We start from the raw sequence: 6,000 nt of genomic DNA, 5'->3' as shown, positions 1-6,000 counted from the left end.
ACTCCAAATTCAGACCTCCATGGGTTGATAAATTTGATTTCCATTGATAATTTTTGTGTGATTTTGTTGTCAGCACATACTATGTAAAGAAAAAAATATTTAATAAGAATTTTTCATTCATTCAGATCTAGGATGTGTTATTTTAGTGTTCCCTTTATTTTTTTGAGCAGTGTATTTATTAAGAAGGCACAACGCGCGCTACTATGGTGAGCGAGCGTTGCGCCTTTTAATTTCCAATAAGTATTGATTACTCATTTATATGTCTCTGTCTGCAAGTGGGCCTCCTAAAAGTTAGGCTATATCCTATATTCAAAACGTAGCAAGGGTCGCTGTCATCATTTTTGCTGCTTTAAGTTCAGCAGCCATACCCGCGAGATCAGGTGCGTGTGTGGTCTCAATTAAATAGAGTAGACTATATAGCCTATACATGGGCGGAGAAGCATAGGGCACTTATCTTTCCAAGTAAATGTACTTCCTAAATATGATTAGGCTGTAGTTTACTACATTGCCTAAAAAAATATATTGATTACCCGTATTTCCCTGTCTGAAAATCGTCCCACTCCCAATAACTAGGCATAAAAAAAGGTTCAAGAGAAAGTCTCTTCAAACTACAATACATCTAGTATATTGGCGGATATAGCACAGTAATACAGATAGCCCATTACCCTATGTGAGAATCTCTGGTAATTTCACCAATTTATTGAGATATTTTACACATTTGAAATTGCCTAAAGGGCGCAATATTGCTGGAATCATGGCTGGCAAGTGAGCTGCTTCACATAGGCTACACCTAAAATAACAGTGCGCGACTGCAGTTGGGTTTGGGATCAGTTCCTGCTCTTGCAGTAGCGGATGGTAGTCAGCGGGGTGCGGTATGTAAGAAACCTCATTAGGTCCCCATCTCATTCTCTCACAGGTGTGGACCCAGTCCCAGACAAACAGCAGAGAGTACAGGGCTGCAGTTTGTCGGCCTGTATGCCTTTGAGGCCATGCAGAAGGTGGATGTGGTGTGTCTGGCTGCACTGAGTGACCCAGAGCGGAGGCTGCTGCTACCCTGCCTGGTTCAGATGGCTCTATGTTTCCCAGCAGACCAGAGCCAGGCCTGGGCCCAGGACGAGAAGCTCATCTTTCGCCTGCTATCTGGGGTGGAGGCTGTCAACTCCATCATGGCCCTCCTGTCTATTGACTTCCATGCTCTGGAGCAGGATGCCAGGAAGGAGCAGCAACTCAGGTTAAACCTTTTGAATGACCTGCTAACATCTGAGAGACACTAGTAAACTGGTATATTATAACACTCAAGGACACTCAACTCACATAAAACTAACCTAGGTTACATAACCTTTTAGACTGGAGTAAAAATATTTTTCTGTGTGAATATACTTGGAGAATCAAAACTAAATAAATAGTTTTTGTCTCTATTTGTTTAGCAGAGTAAAAGTTTGTTTAGCATGTGAGAATGGTAGAGAGGCTGACAGTTCTGATGTAGGGGTGTTCTCTGATAGGCACAAGGCTGGTGGCTATAATGGAGAGAGCATCCTGGTGTCTCAGCTGCAGAATGGCTTCACCCTGGAGTTTATTTTATTTTTATTTAACCTTTATTTAACTAGGCAAGTCAGTTAAGAACAAAATCTTATTTTCAATGATGGCCTAGGAACAGTGGGTTAACTGCCTTGTTCAGGGGCAGAATGACATAATTCAGACTGGTGCTCAGTGAACTACTGACCATCATGAACAAGGTAATGTCAAATCAAAGTTTATTAGTTGCATGCACAGATTTACAAATGTTATTGCAGGTGCAGTGAAATGCTTGTGCAGTAAATACCTAGCAATACAAAACAACACAATACACACACAATCCAGAAAACATTTAAATTAAGAAATATCAGAATGAGCAATGTCAGAGACCGGAATAATGGTGTGTAAGTCAGCATGGACAGTATATGAATAGAAAAAGTGTGTACAGCAGTAGTTATATAGGATGAGCCATGACTACAATACAGTGTATATTATTCAATTGACCAGTGTTCAATGACTCTATGTACATAGGGCAGCAGTCTCTCTAAGGTGCAAGGTAGAGTGGGTGGTAGCCTGCTAGAACAGTGACTTAAGGTTCAGGTCGCTCCCCTCACTGCTTCCCCTGGGTTCTACAGCTGCACCATCGAGAGCATCCTAACTGGTTGCATCACTGCCTGGTATGGCAACTGCTCGGCCTCCGACCGCAAGGCACTACAGAGGGTAGTGTGTACTACATCACTGGGGTCAAGCTTCCTGCCATCTATGACCTCTATACCAGGCGGTGTCAAGAGGAAGGCACTAAAAATTGTCCAAGACTCAAGCCAACCTAGTCATAGACTGTTTTCTCTGCTACCGCACGGCAAGTGGTACCGGAGCGCCAAGTCTAGGTCCAAGAGGCTTCAAGAGGCTTCTACCCCCCAAGCCATAAGACTCCTGAACATCTAGTCAAATGGCTACCCAGACTATTCGCATTGCCCCCCTCCCTCTCCACACCACTGCCACTCTCTGTTGTCATCTATGCATAGTCACTTTAATTAACTCTACTTACATGTACATACTACCTCAACTAACCAGTACCCCCGTACATTGACTCTGTACCAACACCCCCCTGTTTATATTGTTATTTTATTTTTTACTGCTATTCTTTAATTACTTGTTACTTTTATCTCTTATTCCGATCCATATATTTTTTTTAACTGCTCTGTTGGTTAGGGGCTTGTAAGTAAGCATTTCATTGTAACCTGTTGTATTCGGCACATGTGACTAATCAAATTTGATTGGATCTACATGTAACATTCAAGTGGTTGATTTGGCCTGTCGTTAGTGTACACCCAGTTTTTCTTGCTCAGTTTATATTTCATGTTTTGTCTTCCAGGTGGCTGATTCCAATGAGGTATGGTTCCTAAAGTCGCCTGAGCTCTTTGAGGGCTCTGTATACCTGGAATGAGTTGCAGATGTCCTCTGTATACTACAAGCAGGTACATGCACCTCTCTATATCTCCAACAAGTTGATCGCGATCTACCAGTAGCTCACAGCCACCTATGAGTAGCTCGCCAAACAATTCTGGAAGTGCATATGTTCTTCAATTGTTCCATCACAAACTGTCATGAAGTATCAGACACCTCAAAATCCCGGCTACTATCCAATCAAATCCAAATTGACATTATCCCACATCTGGTTAGCCACAATTGGCTTAAAAAGCCAAACAAAACACAATATATGCAAATTAATTTCCAGCAATAATGCCCCGTTTGTCTGGTGTGCGCATTTGTGTAAACTGCAAAGTAGGCTTACCTGGCAGAATTATATCAAGGCTGTATTAGTATCAATCGGATGGGCTTTTGTTTTGTAGACTCTGTCATGATACATGCAGCAGCAAAAACGTCTCTTGATGAGAACATTCCTCTCGAAAATGCGCAATTAAATGGGAATTACACAAAAAGTTTTAGTTTTTTTCCCCAGCCCTCAAAATGGTAATCTGATGTGATTCTATATATTGACATCGAATTTACAATTTCGGAAAATACAAAGAGTGCCTATTTGAAAGCTAGGGAAAAATGGAGTAGTTTGTGACATGTTTAATCATTTAAAAGTAGCTCTCAAGCTAAAAAAAAGTTTGTGCACCCCTGCTCTATATAATGTAGGTATGTAACATCTGACCAAGTTTTCAGTTGTGTTATCTGAAAATGCTGTTTTGTATTTGTTTGGAGAGAAATGCAACATTTCTTGGATAATGATTTGTAAGATGTAGACAAGTTTACTACACGGTCTGCCTCTACACAGGCTGCTTCATGGATGGTGTGGTGTCTCATGTTTTATCCCCCCCCACCCTTTCTCAGAGTTTCCCTCCCTGCTTTCCATCATAGATGTGTGCAGAGGCTTTGTGAGAAACGGTGACTGGTTCCTGTGCCTGCTGGTTGCTAATGTCCTCGACGGCTTCAATGACGGTTGACTGAAACATACAAAATAATGTCTATGCTAATAGTAAATGGACAATGCTGTTCTAATCTGTATGTTTGGAGAAGGGTTAGCTGCATCCCAATATGTTGACCGGAGTGTGGGTGTGTCGAAAGGATAGTAGTGGGTTTGTGGAAAGGAGTGGGTGTTGTCGACAGTGCTCTGAAATAGGTTAGAGTTTTGATTGAGCTGTATTTGTTTTCTTCCGTTTCTTACCATGCAACTACCATATATTCCGCTACCGTACCATAAGAGTTTGGACTGTTTTTAATTAAGCAAAGGTTGATTCTGAGTTGTATTTCACTGTTATTTTATTTTGACACATAGTCAGTTATAAAACTATTTGTTTATTTTTTATTAAAAGTTTCGATGCTTTGTGCTTTGTATGGGTGTGCTTACTGTGACTGTCACCCTGATTGGCTACAAGGTAGCTACTTCCCACACCTTTGCGGGACAGTAGTGTTTGTCAAGTGGGAGCTAATGACACTGTGCCCCGTATTGTTGCCGTTCATGCGCTCCCCATTGAATAGTAGACTATGTATGTGTCAAGGTGACGTCTAGATGCTCATCAATGTTAGTTATTTCTTGTGTAGGTTGCTATGCTAATTGAAATAAAATCATGTGAGCGAAAAAATTGTAGCTACCGCTGGCGGCACAACCATGAGACCCAGTAGGAAGCACTTCAAGTCGGCAGGCACACACCAGAGTACTGGTTGCCGGGTTACTATCTACTCGTAGTGCAGCCCAATCAAAAATGCAAAACAGTCTTGAGTGTTAACAAATCTGCCCAATTAGCTGATTCGCTTTCCACCCACTCCTTTTGACACACCCACATTCGCCCATACTCCGGTCGCCATATTGGGCTGTAGCTACTTGTATGTTTGGGCTCTTACAGTATGGTGCACAAACTGTTTAGCTTTCATTAGTCAACTAATCCATTAGTATTAATGGCTATTTGGTTTTATTGAGCCTGGAGCCTGACATATGCTTGGTAAAATCATCCTAGAGGGAGTATACTTAATCTAATAGATCTCATTGTAATTCTAGGCAGAGAATTATTGACGTTGGCTGGCTATTTCCTGTTTTTTTTCTCTCACCCAATTAGGTATTTCCACTCGTAGTTGGACAATGTTTCAACCCCAGGAGGTAGGACTAGTCTAATGTTAATGTATTCTCCTTATAATATTGATGATGCATATGATTGTCTTGCTACAGGGCCGGTGTGTGTGTGTGTTCTCTGCTTTAAAATACACATTATGAAGGAGGAAATGGAGATCTAGCACCTCTAGTTGTCTCTCTAGTGCCTCCTTATCCCCCAGGGCTCAGGTCTGAGTCAATAGCTTATTTGCGTTAGCGAGGCGAGAAGGGATGAAGAAGTCAGTCGGTAGGCAGCGTTACATTACATAGTGCTGAACATTAGTGAATCCTCATGGCTTGTTATTGGAATTGGCCTCTTTTATTGTATCGCATTTAAATGAATCACTTTAAGTTGGTGAAACGGTCGGGAAATGGACCCTGTCTCGAGGCATTGCATAGCCTAGCCTATAACATGAAGCGGTAACTAACTCAGTTGCTCTGAGTATTTTATGGCATATGCAATTCTCTGTAAGTAGTGGAGATGGAAGCTAATATCCTTTCAGTCACCATCTCAGTTGACCATAAACATTTAGCCTTTTAAACTGACAGCTGCAGTGAAGAACAGGCCAAAAAGTGAAGCCCTGTTAAAGTGCAGTAGCTTTTGAGAGCTATTAGATCTTATTACAGGCAAATAAATGAGTAATGATACCATGGTTCATTGTATTTCCGTAAGCAGTCCGTCAGCTATGACATAATGCACTGCTACAGACATGGAAGGCATCACAAATAGACAATAAAATGCTCTGGTGGGAGTAATAGTGCAGATCCTTGAGAGAAGGTCAATAAGTGGAGCACTGTGGTCTATAAAAACATGGAACAATGTCTTCATGCATCTTTGAAAATACTGATGTCCTTTGTTATTATTCCAACGTTCAAGTACCAATAAGTGC

General features: G+C 41.5%; 1 pseudogene; it reads left to right on the top strand.

The window, feature by feature from the left end:
• Nucleotides 1–754: 754 nt before the first annotated feature.
• LOC112229115 overlaps nt 755–6,000 on the top strand; it is a 53,601-nt pseudogene continuing 48,355 nt past the window's right edge.

The sequence above is a fragment of the Oncorhynchus tshawytscha genome, linkage group LG30 (genome assembly GCF_018296145.1).
Source record: "Oncorhynchus tshawytscha isolate Ot180627B linkage group LG30, Otsh_v2.0, whole genome shotgun sequence".
In the NCBI taxonomy this organism is placed as follows: domain Eukaryota; kingdom Metazoa; phylum Chordata; class Actinopteri; order Salmoniformes; family Salmonidae; genus Oncorhynchus; species Oncorhynchus tshawytscha.
Note: the sequence above shows the minus strand (reverse complement) of the source record. Positions and strands in the feature narration are given on the sequence as shown.